Genomic DNA, 27217 nt, shown 5'->3' on the forward strand with positions numbered 1-27217 from the left:
CTACACCAATGGAAGGGGTTTTTCCATTGCTGTAGGAACACCACCTCCCTGAGCAACAGTAACTAGGTCAACTGAAGCATTCTTCCGTCTAACGTCTATACTGGGGGGTTAGGTCGGCATAGCTATGCCATTAATGGGTGTGGATTTTCATATCCCCAAGCGACATAGCTCTAGCCACCTAAAATTTTAAGTGCAAGCCTTAGTGCAGTTCATAAGGGCTGTACCAGAATACTGGCATAATCCAGTTTTGCCTGCCAACCAAACACATGGGAAATGTGGAAAAGACCACTCTGCAATAGGGTATCCAGACAGGAAGTTAAGATGTTAGTGAAGATCAGTATATGTTGAGCAGGACACACATGTTGTAAAAAATCATTTAGCTTGCTATTGGGATTTTTTATTTTGCAGGGCTGACAGCTTCTTTAAGAAACAGTCTATTATCCCCTTTCACTGTTTACTCTTTTTCATCCAGACTGTCAGTGGCAATTGGATATTGTGTGAAATGAAATCAGTTTCTCTTGATTTCCCCCTCCCCCACTGAGAACAAGGTTTTGTGTTTAATGATTTTTCCTGTATTCCTTTATGCAGTTAATAGGGACATAGTCAGATGCTGAGGTCTCAGTCTCCGTACTGTAGAGATTGCTGGCTGGCTTCAGAATTTTAGAGGTATTCTTGGGGATGTGGAATAGTTAGTTAGTAAAGGAATCTGGAGACCTGGATTCTATATTTGATTTGTCGCTGACTCATTGGAAGAGGAAGATGTGAAATGACATATTGTGTGAGAAATTCTGATCCACTCTACACAATTTTGTAATTTCTTTCTAAGCATTTTTATTTATAGTTGGAAACACAAAAATGTTATGCAAAATTAAAGGCAAAATATTTTTTGAGGGGTGGGGGCAGATTTTATTTAAAAAAAAAAATGTTCCCTTCTGCTATGGACTTAAGAGCTGAGCTCTTGTGAGCAGCTTGCAGAGGAGAGGGGATGGGAGACTGCCTTGTGTTTATCTTAACCAGTGGAGTATTTTGCAAACAAACTCCTTGTAATTTTGCAGCAGTCAAATGGATACTCAATGGCCACCCAGGCTTTAGGTTCCATGTTGTAAACAAAAACAGCCTTTTGCTGACTCATTAAAAAGGTGCAGCCTGGATTAGGCCTCTACCCAGGCCAGGCTTTTAGGTTTTAAGACAGGGACATCCTTCCTCCCCTGTCCCAGCTTCACCCAGAACTGCCCTGTTGGAGGAACAACACGCCTTTTTTACTGTGTCTGTTGGTCTCTGTTTAGCTTCTGTTCGCTCCCAGCCCTGCTAGCTGCTGGAGGACTAATTCTCGTTGTTCTGCCTGCAGCTGATCCTGGGTGGCCTCCCTAGGCAGCTCCTGAATGTCTAAACTTGCTGCTCTTTTTTCCCCAAAAGAACACCTTTGGGTGGGGTGCACCAAAGTGGTGGTGCCTCCTGCAGGGGGCAGCAAATGCCTGGTACATCCTGTCACAGATGTGTCTTACACCTAACTTCAAGTTCTTCCATACAATCATAATTTAAGTAGCTTACAAAGAGCAAAACTAGGGCTATATATCCAAATGTTAGTAGAATGACAAAGTTCCAGTTCCATTTAATTTTCTCCCAGTCATAAAGAAATTCATTAAGGGTAGTTTTCTTTTAAAAATCTGCTTAAATCCAGGAAACCTACAGAGAACTTCACTGGATAGTAAGCTCGTTACTTGGCATTTGCTTTTACAGACTAGCCACGTTTTCTTGCCAGAGTTAAATACTGTTGTCAGGTCTCTTCCACTTTTAAGTCTAAAAATATTCTGTGGGAGAGTCAGTAATTGGAGCAATTCTTTGAAGACATTTTAAAAGTGTCTTCAATAGGGGACAAGTTAAAATTACATGGTGGGTGATTTTTCTTGATTCACTGAAGACAGCTTTTGACTGTCCCCTGGGTTGAGATGATGTAGAAATGAGTTTGTAGCAGTAATCTCGTGAGTGATCATTCACTGCAGGTAACCATTTGAGTGCTTGGAAGTGGGTAGCTTTTTTTTTTTTTTTTTAGTGCTGTCATTGGTGAAGGGGGAAAGAGTGGCCACTATCCCTGTGTCTCAAACTCTTCCAGTCTCCAGCTGTTGTGCAGCAAAAGATTCAGTTGCTTTCCTTCTATCTAGGTTCTAACTAGAGACCCAGGATCTTTCACCTCTGCTTCTATGGCTACATCTAGACTGCACCCCACTTGCAGCAGTGTGTAGGCTGTGTAGCTACCTGCCTCGGTAAAAACAGGCTGCATCCATACTGTGGTGTGGAGCTCCATGTGTCGGTGAAAGGCTTTGCCACTGGGGAGCCTGCCAGCGCCTGTCCCTGCTGCTGGAGTCAGTGACTGTGGCAGGGAAAACAGCGGTGTAGATTGGAGAGGCACAGCTTCAGCTGTAGAGATTTGTGTAGGGTCTATACTGGGGCTGGGCAAACTACAGCCTGGGGGCCACATCTGGCCCTCCAGACATTTTAATCTGGCCCTCGGGCTACCGCTGGGAAGTGGGGTCTGGGGCTTGCCCTGCTCCAGCGCTCCAGCCAGGGAGTGGGGTCAAGGTCTTGCCCCACTCTGCATGGTTCCTGGAAGCAGCGGCATGTCCCCCCTCTGGCTCCTATGCGTAGGGGCAGGCAGGGGGCTCTGCACGCTGCCCCCCCCAAGCGCTGCCCCCCCCAAGCACTGCCCCCGCAGCTCCCATTGGCTGGGAACTGCAGCCAATGGGAGCTGCAGGGGCGGCGCCTGTGGACAGGGCAGTGCGCAGAGCCGCCTGGCCGCACCTCCGCGTAGGAGCTGGAGCGGGGACATGCCACTGTTTCTGGAAGCTGCTTGAGGTAAGCGCTACCTGGAGTCTACCCCCCTGGTCCCCTCCCATGCCTCTGCCCCAGCCCTAATCCTCCTCACGCCCTCAGTCCCAGCTCAGAGCACCCTCCTGTACCCCCAACCCCTCATCCCGAGAGTCTGCACCTCCAGCCAGAGCCCTCTCTCCCTCCCGCACCCCAACCCCCAATTTTGTGAGCATTCATGGCCCGCCATACAATTTCCATACCCACATGTGGCCCTCAGGCCAAAAAGTTTGCCCATCCCTGGTCTATACTCAGGTACATACCCTCAGAGTTCAGGTGTGTCTTTACTCACCTGAGCAGTGCCTCCTCATCTACACTGCAATTCGTATTCATGCTGTGGGGGCGTGCAGTGTAGGTATGCTACTTGTTACCAACAGGAGTATTCAGTGTAGATGTACCTTATGATACCATGACAGTAAGAAGTCCTGTTTCTCCACAAACCTTTTATTCTCATTATCTCCTCCTCCCAAGGCTGGAACATGGCACAATGTTTTGTGAAGCATTGTTTGCCTGCCATATCTCTCTTCCAAACCTCTGTTGTAAACAATAACATCTTATGTAAGTGCCATTGTTCACCAAGTCACTACTTCCCTACACTCAAAGCTATAATAAGTTAGATTCTTTTGCTTCCTGCACATGTGTATATGGAATAGGGATAGTGCAGGAATGCAGAAAATTTAAGCCAGACATTTTAATCAACCTGCACTGAATATCCTGACTCAATAAATCATGGCAGCCAAATGCCATGCCGTACATGCAGTAAAAGTCTACACAGAAGCAGGGTCACAAATAACCACTTCGTAGACTAAGCTGGAATTGAAAAATAGCTATATGATGAACTGTGTGCTCCTGATACTTAGCTCTTGCGCCACCCATTCTACCCAGGTGTAAGGAAATTGAAGCTGGTCTAACACACATCAAGGAGCTGTGAGAGGCTGGGGTCTACTTCTACATCAGTGGTTCTCAACCTTTCCAGATTACTGTACCCCTTGCAGGAGTCTGATTTGTCTTGCATACCCCAAGTTTCACCTCACTTAACGACCTTCTTGCTTTTGTATTTTTATGTTTTGATTTTTGTATCACAGCTTGCTATACCAATAAAATAAAAAACCTGCAGGATCTTATTAAAGGGGAAAAGGCAAAATGCCACATTTATTGTGAATACAGAAAGAATCATAGTAAGCAGTTAGTTATAGCTATAACATTCCATTCAATTTCATATTTATTCACACATTCATTCATACACACACACACACACACAGGTTCTGCAAGGTTGTTATCATAGTTACCAGCCTTAGAGTTGCTCATGCCAAGCCACTGGCCAGGTGGCCTGGACATGAGGAGGGAGCAGGGCCTTGTCAGATGCTCATCTGATGCTCCTGGAAGTTGGTTTGCAGAATCAGACCCCAAAGTTCTCACTTTCTAGAGTCCATTTTTATAGGAATTTCTTCCTTTGTCAGTCTATGGGAATTGCTTCATCATGCTGTTGCTGAATCAATGAGCAGATGGCACATTCCTGATGGCTGCGTGCTGCCAGATGTTATCTTGTTCTTTGGTTCTCCCATTCTTGAGGCTGTTGGGTGGATTCCAGTCTGCCCTCCAGGGGTCCTCTAGTTATTTCCACTTGATGCCTTCTTCAGCCGATGGACACTGGATTCTTAGGCTGGCACCTCCCTGATCATTCAGTTATTATCCACACCAAGCATCCATCCACATACATCCTCTATCTCTATTTTAATCACAATTGTTAACAAAGCAAGATGAATACAACAAAAGGGCGGGGAGTCTCTGGGTGCTGTTTCTGTTGTTACAGAGTATTGCTTTGAGTCTCTCTCTGTCAGTAGTTGTTACAAAGAATTGCTTTGAGAACAGACTCTGTCTTAGAATATACTAACACAATTAGCAGCTTGCAAGTTTCACACACAGAGGGAGAGAAACAATACCAAAAACCAAGAGACCTCTTAACTAGTAATACCCTGGAATTTAAACTATAGGGAATCAAACTCATTTGTGATTTTAATACAGAACTTCTTTAATATGATCCAACAAGCTCACTATTACGGAAACATTGCTACTTTCTCATTTTTACCATAAAGTAAACCGATTGGAATATAAATATTGTACATTTCAGTGTATAGTGCAGTATAAACACGCCATTGTATGAAATTTTAGTTTGTACTGACTTAGCTAGTGCTTTTTATGTAGCTTGTTGTAAAACTAGGCAAATATCTAGATGAGTTGATGTACCCCTTGGAAGACTTCTGTGCACCCTCAGGGGTACACATACCTCTGGCTCAGAACCACTGTTCTAAATGACACGTATTTTATTTGCTTCTGCATGTAAGGTATACCAGCTTTGATTCCCTTACACATGGGTGGCAGGTATAAATAAGTCTGTGTCTCACTGAATAGTAAAGGGGGTCTAACTTATACATTCTATACCTCACTTCTGATTTTGGCCGCTTGCTTCTTTCTCTTTGCTTCCATCAGGCACAGGGAATAAGCAATTCCCTGCACCGCAGTTCTCTCAAGTAGCTGTGGGAGTAACCAGCATCCTCCACACCAAGGATGAGTGTATGTCATATCACTGACACACGCTTCCAGCGGTGACTCAGCTTTCCAGTGAGCGTGACAACAAATCACTTCACAGTAGCCTGGCTAAGTATGTTTACTCTCTTACAGTTTTAATAGGCCCTCTCCCAACAGCTTCACTACCAGGAACGGGGCTTCCCCACAGTAGGACAGACTTTGTTGTCCTTCCACTGCAGCATGTTTCCTGAAGTATGACCTTCTTTCGTCCCTCACTAGCCTCATTAGGTTTCAGAGTAGCAGCCATGTTAGTCTGTATTTGCAAAAAGAAAAGAAGTACTTGTGGCACCTTAGAGTTAGTCTCTAAGGTGCCACAAATACTCCTTTTCTTTTCACCTTAAGTGATCACTCTCGTTACAGTGTGTATGGTAACACCCATTGTTTCATGTTCTCTATGTATATAAATCTCCCCACTGTATTTTCCACTGAATGCATCCGATGAAGTGAGCTGTAGCTCACGAAAGCTTATGCTCAAATAAATTTGTTAGTCTGTAAGGTGCCACAAGTACTCCTTTTCTTTTAGCCTCTTTAGGCACACTTTCCTTGCCCCACTGAGCTAAGCAGGGCTTCTCTGTAACAAGCTAGGGGGAGCCCCTGGGCCTCTACAGCCTAGCTGGGAGAGTAGGAACATTGCTAGAGACAGGTCATTAATATGCCTATAGCTTTTCAGTGTAGCTCACAAACACACTGTTTTTATTATGGTATGAAATGAGATGTTATTAAAAAGTGCCAAATGGAGATGAATAGCTGAGTTCATGCCATCTGATTCATTGCATGGGATTCACTGAGACGGAAGAACTGTTTGTGGTGTGGTGTGTGTTTGGTTTTTTTTTGTTTTTCCCCCCTCCCCCCTGTGTGATCCCTTCCTATAGGACCCAGTGTCCTAGGTTTCTCTGTCCTTTGCAGACCCATGTTCTCCCATAGGTTAGATGTGAAGAGGACATACTTGGTTTAGAGTTTCATCTGAAACATTTCCTGTTGCCCACAGTGGACTCCAGCAAACTTTGGCTACTCAGCTCCTGGGCTGCTAAGGATCCAACTCCAGCAGTTAAAATGCTCTGCATCAATAACTAGATTCAGAAGCAGGGCCCTTTGAACAGCCTTGTCACATTCCCCCAGCTTCATGAGGTGTATTAACAAGTAGGTGTTTGATGTAGCAACCCATTCCCACGCTCTTCTGGTGAGGTCCAAATGGAATGTGTGGGGTTTGTTTTGTTGTGTGTCACTGACACCAGTACTTGTGTTAGTTTCCCAGAGTTCGATGGCTTTTCCTGTGAGTAGCCGAGTACTAGGATGAATGTGCTTTTCCATACGTTTCTCCTGAGTAATGCTCACTGAGTCACACAAATATAAGCAAAACTTGTGTACCTGAGAATAGACATTACATGGTTTAACATAACAAGCAGATGCATGAAAGAGAAACAGTCAGAGGCACTGAATACAAACTCAGCACTAAAATGCACAGCTTAGTCCCTGCCCGGGTAAAGTCAGTCAAAGAGTGTTTTCTTCCAGATTACACAGAAGTGAGGTTGAAATGAGTATCCTCCTGTTTATGCAAATCACGGACAGTATGGGGTAGTGGTTAGAGCATTGGGCTGGACGTGTAATGCGTTCTAGTCCCAACTATGCCTTTGACTTGTTGTTTGACACTGAGCAAGTCAATTAGGATATGTCTGCAATGGAGCTAGTCAGTATAATTCCCAGTTTGAGGAGACATACCTGTGCTAACTCTGATGCTAATGCACTGAAAATAGAAATGTGGTGCAAATGGTTGGAGGGGCTAGTCACCCCGAGTATGAACCTACAGTCTTGGATGGGCTTATACTCAGGGCTGCTAGCCACTGATGCCACTGTGGCTACATTTCTATGTTTAGCATGCTAGTTTGATCACAGCTAGTGCATGTATGTCTCCTAGAGCTGGAAATTCTACCTTCCAGCTCCTGTGTAGACATACCCTTGCCATGCCTCCTTTCATAACATGGGGCTAATGACTACCTCACTTAGTTAAGTAGTTAGATCATTGCATAAATAGTTCTGTGCTTATGTCAAGTCTTAATGAACGCTAGCAAAGAACACATGCCTAGCGTGCTTTGCTATGACCCTGTTCCCCTGAGGGGCAAATGTTTTCAACATGGCTTGGAAGAGGCAGGAGAGGGAGAACCACATCTGACAGCCATCGACAAAACCTGCTAATTTCCTTACTGTAGACATCTTAAAAATTAACCTTCTTCTACCAGCTCACTGTTCGCTAGAGTCGTCAAATACAATTCCGTTACTTGACAAATGGACACTTAAAGGAGTCTCTTCCAGGGTCTTTTGCACCGGGGGGACTCTTTAGAAGTTAGGTTATCTTGCCAGCTCCACTCAAGAGTCTGCTCTGAGCTGCAGGCAGGCTCACCAACTTCCTGTGGCTGGAAAAACTACCTCTTAATTCCCGAACATGCTCCCATTCTAGAATTCATAGCCCTAAATTGAAGCAATCCTGGTGTATTATGTTGCTTTGGAGTCCAGTGTTTTTAACAATCTGCATAATCGATTCAGAAATGCTCAGTCTGGGCACTCCGGGTCCACAACTGACAGCGGCTTATCAGACACAGGCACCTCATTTACTTGTTAGCTCTCAAGACAGATTGTTTTTTGGTGCTAAGGCTTGCGAGGGCATATTTGGAATATTACATACAGATGGGCTCAACAAAGGGAGAGATGAGGGCAATGGGACTTACTTGAGGGGATTAGTTTGGTCTGTCTGAGGAGGAGACTGACAAAACACAACCATGTTCCACCTTGAGAGGGAGGGGCAAGGGCCAAGAGCAAAACTACTCCCAGTGTGTATATATAGTAAGTACCTAAATATTTGTGAGAGATACCATGGGAGAGAGCGGCTTGGACTTCAGAGGCCGATTCCATTGTGTCTCTCTTGCAGTCCTGATAAGTTTATACTAAATGTAACAGTAGAACTAGGTAATATTAGTGACTTTAAGGCAAGAATTAATGTCTGTTTGGAGCCTGGAAAGATGCCTATTGGCTTCAATGGGCACTGAATCAGGCCTTTAATGTGTTGCCCTAAAAAGCATGTAAGAAGCCAAGGGATGGACTGGAATGGACCTATGGTTAAATCTCTGCCCCCAGCTGCTTTGGCAACTCGTCATATGACCACAAACTTTAAGGGTTTGGCTTTCATAACTGCATGTCTAATTCGCAAACACACATTGTGTGGACATGCAAGCTGGTATAGGAAGCTCAAATGTGCTGTCTGATTGCTTGTGCACTTATGAAAATCAAGCCCTAAAGGCTCCATAGCTATGGGCAATAGTGTGGAGTAGGGGGCTGCTTGATATATATAAAAGGGCCGAATGGCCTGTTGCTGATGCCTGATCCACTGCTTCTCAGGAGCACCTTGTCTCTTTTGGCCTTGGTTTATAGTGTCCATTGGTACTTGTGCTGGTTTAAGAACATTGCAGCTGTTCTTGACTGAGGAGCAAAGATGTGTTTGCTGATATGTTTCATAGGGAGCTCTCAAATGGAAGGATGCATTGTTATTTAAGAGTAGCTTCTTGCCTGTCTCTTTGGAATTATGTGGTTCTCTTCATTGTTGAAACAGCGAGTGAGAGCACTGTAATTCCAGAACAGCAGAGGAGGACTGTACAGGGAAGACCCACCATATGAATTTGAGAGCAAACTTATTTTTGTGGCAGTTAAGAGGAGAAATTATTTAAAAATCTTAATAAACACAGGCTCTCTTCCTGCTGCAAGGCCCTGTTTCAGCAAAGCATTTAAGCACAGGAGTAAATCCCACAGATGTAAGAAAATATTTACTCAAAACCAGGAAAATAAAGGCTTCAAGCCCCTTTTGAATTTAAATGGTACGTGTGTGTAAATGTGTTGCTGAATCAGGGCTGTTCTGCCAAAATGGAACATCCATATGCTGTTTATCGGCTCTGTTCTTTCCAGGACCGTTTACACATACTCCAGCACACTCAGCAGAAGAAATTTCCTAGGAAAGGTGGTAAATTTGCTGTGGCATGAGTTGGAATCTGGGGAAGAATGTGAAGATACAGCCATGGAAAGGTACATGTTTAACAATTACTGCACGGGTTGTTGGCAGGCGCGCACACACACTTAAATTGGACTGTCAAAATAATCCTCATGTTTGTACTAATTGTCTTAAATGTCTAGACTATCAAGATTTTATTTTTGATGTGTTGTAGTTGTCTTGGTCCCTGGATATTAGAGACAAGGTAGGGAAGGTAATATCTTTTATTGGACCAACTTCTGTTGGTGAAAGAGACAAGCTTTTGAGCTCTCACAGAGCTTTTTGTCACATGACCTAAATGCAGTATGGGAGATGTAGTCCAGCCAGGGAGCCTGGCACATAGGAGGGAATGGGGCATCATGGTCAGAACTACAACTCCAATAAGGCAATGTGCCACTATGGGAAAATGCAGTTTACTGTTGAAGTGATTTGAAACCAAGAATTTTGGATCAGTTTGATTACCAAAACTTAAAGGTTTAGTTTCAGTTCAAGTTGAATGTTTCATTTCGATGAAAAATATTGAAACAAAATAGTTGGGCATTTCTGAAAAGAATTTTTGGGAATTTCTGTGTCTCAACATTTTTTTAAATTTTCACTTTTTGTCCCAATTTGAGAGAGACATGTTGAAATGTCAGAAATTTTCACTTTTGTTTGTCAGAAGTGCTAAGCAAATGAACTTGTGTAGGTGCAGGGACAGGCTGGGGAAGAGACTGAGAGAAGACTCGGCAGCAGACACATGACTGTGGAGGAGTGGGGGGTATAAAGATCACTCTTGATCTGCCTCTTTGTATGGAGGCCCTTCCCATTCTGGACCAACCTGCGCCTACAGGTTCTGCAGCCTGTCAAAACCAGCCCTGCTGATTAGTTAAAATCAGTTCTAGCATCCTTACATAACTTAAACCCACTTGAACATTAGGCCTGAAAGGTCAATTGACATGCATGTTGTGAAAGAGGGAGCTGAGCTGCAGTGGAAAGGAAATTTCAAGCATAAATACTGTCTGTGCCACCAAATATTTGTGCTAGCTTTGCTTGTTGGGCTGGGACTCCCTCCTTGGTGTGGTATACACCGAGTATACTCATGGTATTCCATGATATCTCAGCCTTCACTGTAGCTAGGAAATAGTTTTAAAACATTTAATTGTACTAGGAAGAAACCTGAGGTTCACACCAGAAGTGACAGGGAGATAGACTGCCTAATCTCATAGATCTGTTTCATTTCTAAGCAAGGTGGATAAAAATCAATGATTTTTAAAAAAAAAATCCGATTTTTTGATAAAACGCTTTTTGAGGAAAAAACTATCTAAAGATAATTTTAATGAAGATACATTATAGCTCAGATACCTCATCATGGAACAGGAATTATAAATTCTAATGCTATAGTATGAGACAATATATTCATGTAATGTTTTTAAGAAAAGTTTTATAAATGAGTTCCAATAGTTCATGGATTAGGGACCCAATCTTATGGGGTTCCAGGGGCTTCTGTATAGATTATTTAGGTTAACCTTTCTATCTACCCAATGGGACTCAGTGCTCAGTCTAGAAGATACCATCAGAGATGCTTACTTTTGCAGTTCTCAAACTGTGGATTTGTGTCTCCAGAGATAACATGCTTGTTAACAGCAAAAATGTTTTAAAATAAATAATATATAGAGGTGAGAAATAACAGACCTCAACCCTGCAAATTTGTGTACAGAGTCAATCCCTTACCTCTCTCTAAAAGTGCAAAGTTTCAAAAAATTCAATGAATAGAAGATTGTTGGGGGCGGAATAGATTGGACAAGGAGAAGAAGTCTGCAGATAAATGTGAGAAGGGAGGGACAGGCAGTAGAAACAAAAGTGAAACTGTTTGAGCAGCATATTCCAGAAGTCTTGAGGTGTTTGAGTGTAACCTTCATTGATTTGAGATCTACCATACCATTCTCTCATTAGAAGGGAAAACCTATAATGGCAGCAGGACGTAAAAGAGACCCAGTTTGGGAATATTTTAATGAAGTTCCTCTGTCTGTGGGTAAGACAGACATGTGCAAAATGCAAACAGTGCAACAAAGAAATGCAAGGCCTGGTTGCCCGAATGAAACAACATCATGAGAAGTGTTCCTTCTCAGGAGGAAGCTGCGTTGAAGACTATGAAAGGAACATCTCTGAATATGCAGGATCTTCAGGTTGGTAAAGGACTGCCTGTCTTCCTTCTAGACTATTCTTGAATTCTCATGTTTGAGCAAAAAATATAGTTGTTACTCTATGGTACTATCATTTTAGATGCAGTTGTGATAAAAAATAAATAGCTGAAATAGGAAGATCTTCCTTTTACAATTTCGCCTTTAAAGTAGTACTGAGTGTCAGTGAATGCAATGAGTAATACTAAATGAGCAGTATGGTAATAATAATAAATTAACTGCGTTGACTTTTTTGTTTAGGAGAATCCATCCTCAACATACAGAATTCTGAAGACTATCCACCTTCAAGATCACCATCATTTTCTAGTTTCAGTTATCTGCCAATGATAGTGTTTCAGTCACATCTTCAATGTCACATAACCACAGTATATCACCTGTAGCAAAAAACAAAAACTTCATCCAGAAACAACCATAGATAAGTTTGTGATAAGAACCAGCAGATTATAAAAGAGGTAATTGATGAAAAAATTGCCCAGTTTGTTTATGCAACAAACTCACCTTGCTGTATGATTGAGAACCTACACTTCATTAACATGGTTCAGTTATTAAGACCAGGATACTGTCCACCCAACAGAGCAGATGTTGCAGGCAAATTGCTGGATAAAGTGTATGAAAGAGAAATTGAGCAGTGTGCAAAAGGTCTAGAGGGTGAAATTGTTAACCTGAGTCTTGATGGGTGGAGCAATGTCCACAATGATCCTGTTGTATGTGCTTGTGTGACAACAGAAGAAGGGAATGTCTGTCTTACAGAAACAATTGATACATCAGGAAATGCACACACAGCAGAATACTTACAAGAAGTAGCAGGAAAAGCTATAACAAGCTGTGGGGGAAAAATTCAAATGTCTAGTATGCAGCTTGGTCACAGACAATGCTGGAAATGTATCCAAGATGAGAAGAAATTATTTAAAAGAGTGAAGAGTCCCAAGCTAATAACACATGGATGCAGTGCTCATTTCATGCACCTCCTAGCCAAAGACTTCAGTGTTCCAGAAATAAAGGCTAATGTTGTTGAAATTTCAAAATACTTCCGAAACAACCACTTTGAAGCAGCTGCTCTGAAAAAAGTGGGAGGAACCAAGCTAACTCTCCCACAAGACATGCGATGGAACTCAGTAGTGGACTGTTTTGAGCACTATATCAAGAACTGGCCCAATCTGACAGTTTCTGAACAAAATCATGAAAAAATAGATAGCACTGTCACAGCCAAAGTTCTCAAGATTGGGTTTAAGAGAAATGTTGAACACATGCTGAGTACCTTGAAGCCTATTTCTGTAGCCTTGAACAGAATGCAGGGAAATAGCTGATTTATTGCTGACGCTGTTGAAATTTGGAAGGAACTGACTGAGATCTTAAAAAGAGAAATATGCAATGACAGAATTAAATTACAAGCATTAAAAATGAATGGGCCAAGCACTATATCTTCAGCTCATTTTCTTGCAAATATTCTCAATACTCAGTACCAGGGTCAAAACTTCTCTGCTGAAGAAGAGGAGTTGGCTATGACATGGATATCCAGCAATCATCCCTCCATAATGCCAACTATAATAAACTTCAGAGCTAAGGGTGAATCATTCAAGAAATGTTTTCTGATGTTTTAAAGAAAGTTACACGAGTGACCTGGTAGAAGTCACTTAAGCACTTGGATTCAGAGACTGAAGTGATAATCTCACTTTTAACAGCAGTAGCTTCTTCTGCCGGTGTAGAAAGAATATTTTCTTCCTTTGGACTAATTCATTCCAAATTTGAGAGATTGTTTGGGACCTGAAAAAGCAGGAAAGCTTGTTTTTTCTTTTCCCGATGATGAACAAACAGGAAAATGAAGGTGAAGACGACTGAGTTAGCTGCAGAAGCCAATATTTTAAGTTTCTCATGTTGACGTGGCTGACCTAGTTGATTTTAATTATTTTAATATTTCATTTAACTGTGAAACTATTTTAACAAACAAACCTGATTTTAAAAACTTGAATGTTTAACTAAATTCAAAAATGAATATGCTTGTTTTGTTAAAATATGTTTGCTGTTGAAGAAAAAAAATCCAGAATTCGTAACGTTTTTGTTTTAGTTAAATAAAACAATTTAAATGTCTGTCTGGTGATGTTCTCCTCCTAATACAGCCTGGCAAGAAAATCTTCCAAATATTAATGATTAACCTGTTGAATTGGAGATAGGTCACCTTCCAATGACTTCATAAATATCTGCTTCAATTACCTTTGGTAAAGGAAATAACCAAACAGGCAGTCATTCATTTTCTGATATAGCTGTAAAACTAATCTGAAAAGTTTTTTCAAAATAAATCACTTAAAAAACTTATAATGTGTACCTTCTAAAAATGAAACCTACATCTATCTCTGAGTTGTGAAGAATGTTTTAAGGTTCTAGCAACCAACAAGAATGCACTTTTATGTAGAAATCCATTATTAAATAGTTTTCCTGACTAGTGATTTAAATAATGATTTAAATCAAATTGATTTAAATCAAATCCAACCTGTTTCTAAGTTCTATGGTTCAGGGATTTGTGAACTCCAAATAACTCTGTGAATCCAAAACATACCTTGGAGGGTTTACACATCCCTAGTGATGTTGATGTCTTTGTAAAATATCTTATTGTACCAGTTGGAACGGGTCCACTTTCTAGCAATTCAAGAAAAAAAGGAGTACTTGTGGCACCTTAGAAACTAACCAATTTATTTGAGCATAAGCTTTTGTGAGCTACAGCTCACTTCATCGGATGCAATATGCCCTGAAATTTTAAAATCAAAATAACTAATCATAAAACAGCTTATTCATAGAAATACATAGTATTTTTTTAAAAGAGCTCTTGTCCAATCAACTATTAAAGATCAGATGAACCCACTCTGGAAAAAAGATGTCATTAAAAGATTTCCTATGTATTGTCCAACTCCATCAGGAACAATTCACAGGAAGTAATACTTGATTTCTAGTACATTTGGAAACATGGAAAGAGAGTGGGGATGGGGGGAAAATACAGAACAACTGCAGTGCTTGACTGCGGTGTCCCACGGGACCATCCAAACTGGTTTCTGTTGCACCACTTCATAATAGTACTGTAATTTGTCATATATTTACCCGGGAAAATTGTTCACAGCATCTGTTTTTCAGTGAGGCTCTGTTTTTAGCCTATTAGTTTGAACTAAGATAACTTCCACATGCTTTAGTTAACTGCCCAAGGTCAAAAACATGAGTCAGATTCTCACCAAAAAACTAAGGAACATCCTGGTTCGCAGTTCATTACTTACTCACTCAGGCATTCTGCCATCCTAAAAACAGCTTTCTGTTTCCACAAAGTAAAACCCTAGTCTAGCTATTCACACCTAAGCACCAGAGAACCTTGCAACATGCTTTGGCAATTAGTCAGGCTTCATAATCCTCCAATTTAGACCTTTACAGACATTGTTGGAGAGTGGGAGCAAGGGAAAGCATGGGTGTGTGTGTGTGTGGGGGGGGAGCGGCACAGGGCAGTTTACAGTCCAGTGAATTACAGATAGTACAATAATCTTTGCTGCTTTTTTTCCAAGACAGGACCATCTCAGATCCAAGGACTTCATTTTCCATAGTTTCTTTAAAACCGTGTCACTTTTGAGAGATCACTATAACTGCTTTTGGCCCAGTGGTTAGCCAATATTCAGGGTCTTGTGGGTTGTTCTTGTTAGGAGGAGAAATTAATGGTAGTCAGATATTTATTTGCTACAATCCTGTTTCTTTACAAAGAATTTACCCAAAGTCCCTTTTCCCTGAACACAGTAGGAAGCAAGCAATTGGAGACAGTTTCCTTGTTTAGTATTCCAAGCTTCTTTCCAGCCAGCACTCTGCCCAAACAGCTCCCTGCAATATCTTTGGAAGACCATGTTATATGAAGTATATGAATGGTTTGTGTCATTGTAAAAACAGGAATTATATGCACTCCACTGAGGGAGGGTTACCACAGCTACTCCAAGAAGTAAAAACAGTAGGGGATGATCGTAGCAAATCACTCAGGTTATAACACCTCCAGAGAGGTGCATCTCCTGGGGAGGTTCATGTATTCTGGTTCAGACTGGATTCTCCAGAGACTAACAGACACAAAGGACTTTGGGATAAATAGCCGGGGCTTAAACTGATTCGGGGCTTTCTTCCTGATCCAGCAAACAGATAGGACCTCCTTGTGGAAGGGTTGGAAAGGTTTTGGCCTAGTGGGGCCCCATAAGACTGCTGGTGACCTCTGGTAAGCTGTGAGCATGCGTATAGGTGCATTTATTGTTTTTGATATATTTTCTCTATAATACTTGTACCTGAAGATGTGCTTGCTTAGAAAGAGCTGTGTGTAAGTTGTAACTGCCAGCAAGTGCACTGGTCATAGCCCTCAGAGAGAAAGCAAAGCACAGGGCCTGGCCTTTTTATGCAGACTGGCTTGCTGGGAATATTGCAGTGTAATCCAGGGAGCTATGTAGCCTTAAAATCATTGGGTCTCTGCCCAAGAGAGGTGACAGCTGGGAGTTGGAACCCTTTAAGTGGGTGCCTTCGATGGACCATGGAGTGGGAAATACAGATTAGCCTAAAACTGTTACAGCTCTCTCTCAGCTCTTTCTCCTTACAAGTGCGTCTCTGGCTGTTCATAGCTTTCTGCTGCCTTCTCTGTCTGCTTTTGTAGTGTTTCTGGCTGCTTCTGCTCTGAGACACACACCCCACCATCAAAATACTACCAAGCCTTCAGTGTTTGCATTCAACCGGCAGTGATGCTTCTTCGCCCACATAGCTCCACCAATCTTGCATGTGGCCCATGTGTTGGGTGATGATACCTATTGTTACAACTATTTTACACCAAAAGGCACTGAAATGCTTCTTACATTTATCCTGAATGAAGGGTAGTTATTACTCCCACCAGCTTTTCTGAGGTTTCACCCAACTCCCAGCATAACAATATATATATGTCATATAACACATGACAGCTGACTTGTTATGACTGTTTCCTTACTGATGTGGAGAGACAACAATTATTTGTGAGTAAACTTTGTTTTCTGAAGATAAATATTAGAGGAGCTCACCTTAAAAGAATGAGTGAAATACCAACCGGATGGAGAGACCCTTATGACTGGAAAAAGAACAAGCTTGCTTTTCTGTTTAAAATATTACTCACAAGGCATCCCTCTGAGAACATGTCTGACTAAAGCACACAGTATACTGTGATGCTGAAGATCTGCTTCTCGGGCACATCCATGTCATTATGTTGTTGTTTTCTTTGTATTAATGCACTGTGGTCAGGCCCATACAGGCCTAGATGTTATGAGAATATGAAAGTGCTGTAACAGATTGCAATTGTATACTAGTGTCTATATGTTTTGAGTATGCTATACCGGGACTGGAATGAACTCTTACTGTACTTAGATTTAGTTGAAGTAAAAATCCTAGGGGTGAATCTTCAGCTAAGCCCACTATACCCTGGGTACTGCTTGGGAAGGGGTCTTTTGTGGCCCTCAGTCCTGGAGCTGGTAGTACTGGCTGGGACCATGATATACTAACTGGGAATTGCTGGAGCACAGCAGCACTCTGGCCATACCCTCATGGCATTAGGAGGGCTGGGTGGCACAGAGCTGCTATGCCAGCTCAACACCACTAAGGGAATCCTGGGCTGGCTCCAATCTGGACTTGCTGGTAGCTGCAGTTTTGATGTCATGGAGAGAAATGGCATCAGAACAATGAGCTCTGGAGTGCAGAGCCCTAACAAGTGAATTACCCAAGTGACACCAAAATTCTTATCTGTTAACATGAAAGCTCTATTTCTGTGAAGATGTCCTGAAGCTAGGATTGAAAAGTATTGCTGTTATACAGGCCACCAATCACTGTCCGTGATTATTACACAGTAACGAAGCCTTCTGCAGATTCTGTGCTAGTCACACCAGGAGTTGCCTTCCTTGCTCTGTCCATTTTCAGGTCCCTCTTTTCTGTCTGTCTGTCTGTCTAAATAGTTATGTAATTATCCTGTCATTACAAGATTTTGTTCTCATCACGCAATTATGGTCAATAGCGATCAAAGAAAAACGACATGGTCATGAGAGCTCTGCATAACAATGCAAAACAAAAATATTTAAATGCCCAATTTTTAGTGTTGCATAAAAATAAAGTAAAACAATTGTAGTGGTCCTCCCGCCCCCATTTGTGCACAATTTTTGATTGGCTCAAGCTGGCTTTTATGTAGCAGCAGCAATCGTCTCTGGTTCCTTGTCATGGTGATTCAGTAATACTTTACTGTTGTCATGGTTGCAGGCTTACAACTAAAGCCATCACAGTTGCAGCGCTGTTTTTATTCATTGTTTGAGTGTATAAACTAATTAAGTAAACTAACGGCAGCAGTCTATTTTCTGGGCCTTGTTTTTGTAATACTCCATTTCAGAATCACACTATTTTTGACCATTATCCTAAAAAATCAAAATCCTGCAATGCCTGCGTCTCCTTGGGTAATTCCAGCGTCCTAAAACTGCACGAAGTTCGCTGATTATTTGAGTGCCTGAGAGAGGTCCTCTTGGAATCGCAAAGGCTTCTGGAGAATCTTTTGAAGAGCTAAAATAAAGCTGCTAGTCCATGCATTTCAACTGAGTTGCATTCCTTATTGCTGCTCTGCTCATGGCAGGCACCCAATCAAAATGTTTGGTTTCTGAGTTCATGCTTTGCTTTGTAAAAATAGTGGCAAAATGATACAGAGAGAGCCTTATCCCAGGCATGTCACTCCCCCAACAAGCAAAAAGGTCTGGGAGCAAGAAGTGATCAGGGTTCTAATAAACAGCCAAAAATACCAGCTTGAAAGTAGTGTGCACAAAATGTTCTCCTAAATCTGGACAGGGTCAACTGATTCCATGGTGTGATGTGCAAATTTATTTTCTATTTAAAAATTAGCATTAAAATAAACCACACCAAATGGATACCCTGATAACATGGGGAGGGACCAGCAGTTGGAGTGTGTGATAGTGATAGTTATGGCATGCAACAGAATTTTGATGGAAGCATGAATTTTTGTCTTTGCAAATACTGAAAGAATGCTACAGCTGTATTTTAACTGAAGCTATATACAGGTCAGTAAGGGGCAATATTGACACAGTGCTTTTTGCTTACCTGTACAGTAAGGAAATGTGTGTCTTTGGGGTGGAGTTCAATCAGCAACAATGATTTAAAAAAAATAGTCAATTCAAAGTGTCCTATGGGCTGACCCCCCCCCCCTTCCAAATGCACGTGGCTGTTAGCCTGGTGCACTATTGGTGATACGTAAACTAAAGAGAGGACAAAGCTAGATAAATGCATATTTCCTGCTGAAATAAGATGAACATCTTAATGAGTTTCTACTGATATCACCCTAAGCTTGATGCAGCTTATCTGGACTCCAGTCTGGAGTTAAGCACTGCTCTGTGGAGTCAGTCACTTCCTCTTCTCTCTCTTCGCTTGTAAACAGCACTAGAGAAGGGAATGGAGTATATGGAATAGGTCTCAGTTGCACGACCAGCATTTTGCTAGGTTGTTTAGGGTCCTAGTCACTTTTGAAAATAGGTTTAAGCATCCTAAGTCACTTAAGCCCTTTTGAAATATTACTTAAAGCCTCATACTATAAAAAGTGCATTCAATACTCTGTAAAGACATACATCATTTAAGATCTGGGTTTGTGCAGTGTGCTTGTCCCCTGTACCTGCATCTGTTAATACGCTCCTAGAGCAAAGCTAGCAGTGTACTGGTAGGGCATCTGGTCTAGTGTCCTGTCTCTAAACATCCATATAAATATATGATTCTTTTCTGAATCCTGTTAGGCTCTTGACCTTAATGATGCCTTGTGGCAATGAGTTCCACAAGTTAATAAAAATGTAGGCTGAACAAAAAAAGTCCTATCAGTTTTACACTTGTTGGGTTCCGATTTCTGTGAATGCTCCTCTTGTTTTTGTATTATAATGAGAGGGTAAATAGGAATGTCCAATATCTTTTCTATGCTCTGCATTATGTTATATATCCATATCATGCCCCCTCTTGCTTTATTTCATTTTTAAATTAAAGAATCCTGTTCTCTCCTCACACAGAAATCTTTCCATGCTAACAGTCCTTTTCTTTTTCTGTCTCTGACCCCCCCTCTATTTCTTATATATCTCATAAGATTGTGGTGACCAGACCTGGACACAGTGCTCCAGATGAGGGTGTACCACTGATTTATATAATGGCATTATAATATTTTCAGTGTAACTCCCTAACCCAGTCTTTAAATGTCATAACACTTTGTTTGCTTTTTGACTGTCACTGCATGTTGTTCAGCTGTGACACTCAGATCTTTTACCTGAATGATTTACAATTAAGATAGAACCCAGCAGTGCTTGGGTGGTGGTCAAATTATTTCTCCAATGTTTGCTACCTTGCATTTTTCAGCGTTTAAGTTTTGACAGGTCTTTCTGGAGTCCCTTGCCCAGTCTTGACTAACCTAAATATTTCTGCATTCTCGACAAATTTTGCCACCTCACTGTTCTGTCCGTTGTCCAGGTCACTGATAAATCTGTTAAGCACAAGACCTAGCATGGGTTCTTGGAATACCTCAGTGTTACCTTTTTGTTATATTAAAAACTGGCTGTTCATTTGTACTTTTGTTTTTATCCAGTTTCTAATCCATGACAGCTCTTTGTCACACCCTAGGACTGTTCAACAGATTTTACTCCATGATCTCTTGTGAGTGACTTTGTCAAAGTTTTCATGAAAGTTTAACTATTTTTGTCTACTGGGGTTCCTTTATCCCCTACTCTGTTGACATGCTTAGAATTCTAGTAGATTAGAGAAGTATGTTTTTCCTTTGAAGAAGCTGTGCTTTTATCCTCCCAAATTGATCTGGGTGTTTTAGAACTCTATTAAATTGTCTGAATTGCTAATTAATCTAGTAATGAAATAATAATAATCCTATTTCTTATATAGCACTTTTCATCAGTAGAGCTCTAAGCGTTTTACAAAGGAGGTCAGTATAATTATCTCCAATGCACAGGTGGGGAAACAGAGGCACAGAGCGGGGAAGTGACTTGGCTACTTAGCAAGCCAGTGGCCAAGCTGGGAATGGAACACAGGTCTCCCCAGTCCTATCTGAGTGCTCTATCCATTAGGCTGCACTCCCTAACATTTATCAGCCTATAGTTCCCAAGATCACGCCTACACAGTCTACTTTGGAAATTGGTGTCCTGTTGCATTTGTTACTTATAATGAATATCCTGGTTTTCCTTCTGTGGTGTTCTTCACAATGATATGCATCTACAGTTGTGGTTTCCAACAGTTGCTGGAGTCCTTAACTATGGTGACCGAGGCTTGATATTTGCCATGGTGTGTTTTCTTTAGCTCAGCCACCGACTGGAAAGATATGAAGAGGAAGCATGCCTAGGAGCTCTGATCCTGTATAAAGTGCACCGATCTGGAATTGTGGAGAGGAGAGATGAGAAAAGAGTGGAGTCTGGACAGTTGGAAGAAGGATTTTGTATTTAGCCTGGTCTACACTAGAAAATCAGGTTGGTCTAACTAGTTTGGTCAGGGGTGTGAAAAATCCACACCTCTGAGTGGCGTAGTTAAGCCACTTTAAGCCCCCGGGTAGACAGCGCTCGGTTGACCCAAAGAATTCTTCTGTTGACCATGCTACCACCGTTTGGGGAGCTGTATTATTTACACCAAGAGAATCCCTTCTGTCATTCTTAGGGATTGTCTACACTTAAAACGCCACAGTAGCACAGCTGTCACTGTAGCATTTTAAGTGTAGGCATGCCCTTTTTAAAATTACTCTGAGAAATGGCATACATCTGCATGTTAAGTTTTGTGCCACAGCGAGAGAGAGAGGGGGAACTGTACTCTTTTCAAGTGGAAGTGTGATTAGCATAGCTGCTGCCGCTGGCATTCCCAGCGTTGTAAGTGTGGCAAACCCTTAGCTTTCTGCTGTTCTGCTGATGCCTCCTTTAACTGGCTTTCAATATTCAGCATCCTTACCTGGTTTGACTAATATAGAGATTTTACCTTTTTATCATTGTCCAGCATGTAAAGGGAATTTGGGCCATATATAGTATTGCCCTGCGGCTGTAGAAATTGGGTGGGGTTCTAGGTTGAATTTTCAATGGGACTTCAGTGCTCCTAAAAATCAATTAGCTTCTCTTGAAAATCACGCCCCTAATGTCACTGCTGAACAGCCTGTGTTTGGGGCACTGTTAGGTGATGATTTTGGAAGCTGAGGTGCCTCCTTCCACACACTTAGGCCCTGGGTCATTTTCATTAATCTGGCCTTGAAGAGATTGTGATACATGATTATCTGCCAAATAAATAATGTTGTGAGCTGGGTTAAACCTTGTTATATGTTGAGTTAAAACTGATGTGTGAACATGTTCTTCAGTTCGGATAGTTGTGAGACAATTAAGAGGCCACACCGAAAACAAGGCCTACTAATCTGCCCAGAAACTAGAACCATGAAGGCAGAGGATTTGACTGCCCATGTAGGCTTGTGTGTGAAAAAAGTCAAGCTGGGATAAAAGACACAGAAGGTCAGAGAGTCAGAGGCAAAAAGCTAAAAGCCGAGCAATAGCCTATGAGCACAGAGTATGGGCTTGTCTACACATACAGCGCTGCAGTGGCGCCACTGCAATAGTGAAGACGCTACTACGCCAACGGGAGAGCTTCTTCCATCTGTGTAGTTAGTCCATCTCCGTGAGAGGTGGTAGCTACATTGACAGGGGAAGCTCTCCCATGGACGTAGTACTGTCTACACCAGGGTTTTAGTCGGGATAGTTATGTCACTCGAGGTGTGGATTTTTCACACCCCTGAGCAATGTAGTTCTAGCAATGTAAGTTTGTAGTGTAGACCCGGCCTATGGATCTCTGGAAAAAGTGTGTGTTTGTGTGTGAAAGAGAGAGAGAGAGAGAGAGCTTTTGGGACTTATATTGGCTAAAAAAGCTTGGAGCTGTAAGCTAAGCAACTATTCCTTTGTTTCTGGTTCCTCCTGCATTCAGAGAAGCAGGACCTTTTATATCCCTTGCAAATAAACAAGATTGCATTGAAGAAAATACCAGACTCTATCATCAATTTCTGCTCCCAACTGGAACCTCCCTGGGGCCCCAAACTTTGACTAGCCACTCGGTCAAAAAGGGGTGACAGTAAGGGGGCTGAGAGTCCTTACAACTGAGTGGCCTTGTAAACAGATTAAGCCATTAAATATCATAGGCCTTGGACACTAATGGGAAGACTCTCTGCTTATTAGTACTGGGTTGTCACTTTTTGGAGGGAATGAATTGATAGTTGCCTGCTTCTCTTTTTAATCTCCCTAGCTACATTTGAACACAATGAAGTGATCTGTGAAGCCCTATTAAATGCTTGCTGTGACTGCTCTCCAGGGATTCTTGGTGCTCATGGGCCAGGAATTAAAAAATAAACTACTTCTGCCTCTTTCCTTCCCCGCTCATAGGTGAAGGTAAGAGTGTTTGGCAGGTTCTTCTGCAGTGCTGGAATGAGAACCAGGTCACTGAGGAGACTGCCAAAACTTTGATGCAATTACTAACAATAATACTGTAAATGTGGGCCTTTCTCTCTCCTGTGCCACGGTACTACAGCAGGACACGAGGCTGAGAATGGAAATCTGGGACTGTCCCACTGGGAACGAGACATTAAATGTCTTTGTTGTGCTGATGGTGGTGATCTGAATGCATGATGTGGCAGGGCCTGAATGCCAGTGTGATGCTGAGTTCTAATCAATGCTGACATCAGATGCTTGAGCAACAGGATGTCCAAGAAAGATGCTGTGCCCTGCTTTTTAAAATTCAGTCTCCTTCAGTAATGTACAGCAAACAAGCTCCATTTAGATGTTCTGCAGCAAGTAATGAACACCAGAGTATCTCAGCCAAATAGAAGGCCCTACTTCTACAATTGGAACAGTTTTCATGAATCCCACTATCTGTTACTAAATCAGTACTAATAGGCCAACAACAAAGAACCACCTGGATTAAAAGGAGTAGCCAGATATATTTTTCTAAGTCTGGATGATTTGCCAAGTCATATTACCATAGCATTTCTTGTTCAGCCGTGGTATATGGCATTAACCAAAAATCAAGACAAAACTGACACCTTCCATTGCCGGGGGCCATGAAGTTGCTGGATCAGAGGCAGGTTTCCCATCTGAAGAGAATCTATTTTTCAAAAGAAATTATGGCTATTCTAGAAGAAGGTAGTTATACAGAGTCAAAAGTTCCTGGTAAATTGCTGTAATTTTGAGGAATGCCATTATTAAACTAAGAACCATCCAGTCGAGGCTTAATTAGAGTTAATTGAGTAAAAAAGCAATCCGTGTTTTCCACCTTAATGCTGGGTTGGGTTTTTTTTTTTGTTTTTTTTTGTTACACCCAAATTTGGCAGAAAGCTATTTCAGTCTCTTAATTATATTTGTTTTTGTAGAGCTGCATGTCTGCTGGGAGCATCAGTTTATTCTGCAAAATGTAACCGTTTCTCTTTGACAACCAGAGTGATCAGTTTCCTCCACTTGGACAGGAACTGGGCTGCCAACACCAGCTGCAGATCTGATTACAGCAGAGTGTGTGGGGTGGCTTACCTTTAGAGGTAGATGCTGTTGCACATTTGCTACTAAGACATACTTGAAATGACATTTCATATCCTGTTATCACCAACTGAGTTTGTTTTGCAATCAAACACAAAATATTAGAAATGTCTGTTTAGATTGTAGTAATATTTTCAGTGCTGTCATCTACTTGAGTTAATTTTGAAAGCGAGAATACGATAACTTACTGTAACCTCACCTTTTTAAAGCCGATTTCCAGATAGCATTTAGCACTAAGCGTTTGAAAGGTGCTGAATACCTCCAATTTAAATAGTGTAATTATGTGGAGATGTACTTGTAGAAAGCTTTCTCTTCCCACCCCTTAAGTAGGGTTACATACGAGTTTTTGTTACCTTTACTTGACAGCAGACCATGGCTGGCTCTAGGTTTTTTGCCACCCCAAGCAAAAAATTTCAAGCCAAAAAAAAGGGTGGCCGGAATGTCTCCCCTGGAATTATGCCTCCCCAAGCACATGCTTGCTTTGCTGGTGCCTAGAGCCGGTTCTCCGAAAAGATTCCATAAACTCTGAAAGCAATTTTCTTTTGAAGAAATGTCCTAAATTGTAGAAATACTTAGCCTTACCTTACTTCCTGACACAATGTTCAATAGTTCGTTTTCTTTAGGAGGAGTCTATTTACATTCTACTTTATAACTGCACATTTGCAAGAAAAATTACTCAATGAAATACAGGGACTGACTTGAGAAATGCAGCCTCCAGTTTTTCACTGTTTTATGCCTGCAATTGATTGTGAATGTGAAAATACCAGCTTAGAACCATTTTAAAAATCAGGCCTATTACCTTGTGTCACTAGATATGGAAAGACGAGATTCAGAAGAATAACCTCAGTATCAAAGGGGCATTACAGTTTCAGGGTATGTGAGATTTTGTACTAGTATAAAATAGTTAAATATTAATGCTTTACACGGTAACAGTATAGCAATGCTTACCTGAGAACTGTAAAACACATTACAAACATTAATTACCTCCAAATATCTCTGGGGTGATAGGTAAATAGAGGTGGGTGAAAAATTCACAACAAATGTCGCCTCTGTCCAAGAATAGACAGCAATTTTCTCTAATTGTGTTTATTTGAAATTATTTGCTGAATAATTTTTGGAGATGTCTGGTTGCAAGTATTCAATAACCGAAAAAGGAGGGAGACACAGGGCTGTTGGTAACTTTCTGTTCCCTAAATTGAGCATCGTAACTCCTAGAATCAGATTTCTGGAGCAAATATTTACAATTACATTTCTGAAATTTGCTTTCTGTAAATATTCTGGAATGTTGCTTTGTTTGCTTTTTCAGCAAGTGTTCTTGCCACTAAGCTCATTTTGCTAGAATTTGTTTGAAAAATAAACACAAAAGGCGACACACATGGGCACTGGGATTACATTTATGTTACGCATCCCTGATACACAATTGGGGATCAGTTACAGCTGCCAATTATAGCACTTAATCCTTTAGCTCAAGTTGCAGAGCTCTTGGTTCAATCCCTGTTACCTCCAGGAGATGGGGTGCATCTCACGAAAGGGAGGTTCGTGTGGGATTCAAACTGCTGTGCCCTTGGACGCTCAGGCAGTCTTCTTCTGTTTAGACGTTTGAGAGATGTGGGCTAGCCACTTAGGAATCTGTTACCCCCACGTATACAGTGCGTTTCCTTAAGTATGCACTTAAGGAATTTTTTGATCAGAAATTTCCCACTGTTATAGTGACCTGCTGGTATGAAATGTCCATTTGCAAAAATGTAAGTTGCTGTCTAACTCTGACTTAATTTTAATTTTTTTGTCCACAGTACAAGCGTGGTTTTGTGTTTGAATATTTGTATGGAGAGGATTGTGTGTACTGAAAAAAGAACCCTCTTTGGAAACAGCACTGATAGAAGCAGCATTGTTGTTCTATGCTTCTCTATACAGTTTGTAGGGACTCATGCTGCAAGAGCCTCTCAGATAAAGCACAGCAAAGGCCTATGCATAGCAATAATCACAATGAGAGACTGTGTCCTGCTAACGTAACTCATTTGTCAGGGTGAAATGTCTGGGAATACAAAGTGATCATTAAAAACGAGTGCATAGGAAAACTGTTTCCTTGCTTGTGGTGTTTATGAATACTCTGGCTATGCAGTGGATAACTAATGTTTAATATTCTTATACTGTCAGCACAATGAGACAAAGCAAGAGCCTTGTAGTTATATGTGAAATAACTTCATTATTTAAACTTTGACCACAAATCAATTTGCCAACCAATTTGCATTGTTATTTCAATGACCCACCACCCGCTCCAGGGCAGCCATAAAAATTAACTGTATAAGTCCCCAATTGTCAAATGAAAGTGCCACATGTTAGGTGAAAACAAAAAAGAACAAAAAAACCTGCCAAGGTCCTGACCATTTGTGGTTTCCTTTGACTTCTATGGGAGTTATGGGTGCACAGCATCTATGAAAACAAGGTAATTTCATTTAGTACCTCACTTTAGACACCTACATCTGAAAACTTTAGCTATCTTTTCCAAATGCAACCACATCTGGGTTTAACAGTGCAATCTCTTAACAGCACAGAATACTGTTACATCAGTTTAGGGAGGGAAGAATACTCTACCTATCTGAAACTGCAGGGGGAATTCTTATAGGCAGAATGTAGTTACATCGGCATTTGGAGAGAAGCCTGGGGCCAACAGGCCTGCCTTTAGCTCTTGTATTTTTCATTTGAAAGAAGACAGCCTCTCCAAAAGCAGAGTACCCCATACCGCTATGCAACGGAGTAAGCACTGACTCTGAGAGGAAGAGTGCCACCTACTGAATCTCAAACTACTTTTTAAAGAACACTGGGTTTTAACCATCCAAGTACAGTTAAACCCTGCTTTTGAGAGCCGCCAAGCTCACTCACAGCCTAAGGCGGTATTATATCTAATTATAACGTTACATGGATGTTCCCTCCTATAATCAAGGAGATCATCCTCTTAGATAGTGAGG

At 41.5% G+C, this 27217-nt stretch overlaps 1 long non-coding RNA gene across 2 annotated transcripts in view; it reads left to right on the forward strand.

Moving 5' to 3' along the window:
- The window catches only part of LOC141990646 (uncharacterized), an 87517-nt gene that overhangs the window by 32246 nt on the left and 28054 nt on the right, over positions 1–27217 (forward strand). The window contains exons 3-6 of one of the 2 annotated variants that reach the window (XR_012640225.1): positions 5356–5527; positions 9406–9522; positions 15813–15892; positions 21007–21173. This is a non-coding gene — a long non-coding RNA (uncharacterized LOC141990646). The remainder of the gene's footprint in view (positions 1–5355; positions 5528–9405; positions 9523–15812; positions 15893–21006; positions 21174–27217) is intronic. The other variant, XR_012640226.1, reaches the window with a different exon arrangement.

Source organism: Natator depressus, chromosome 7, assembly GCF_965152275.1.
Source record: "Natator depressus isolate rNatDep1 chromosome 7, rNatDep2.hap1, whole genome shotgun sequence".
Taxonomy (NCBI): Eukaryota; Metazoa; Chordata; order Testudines; family Cheloniidae; genus Natator; species Natator depressus.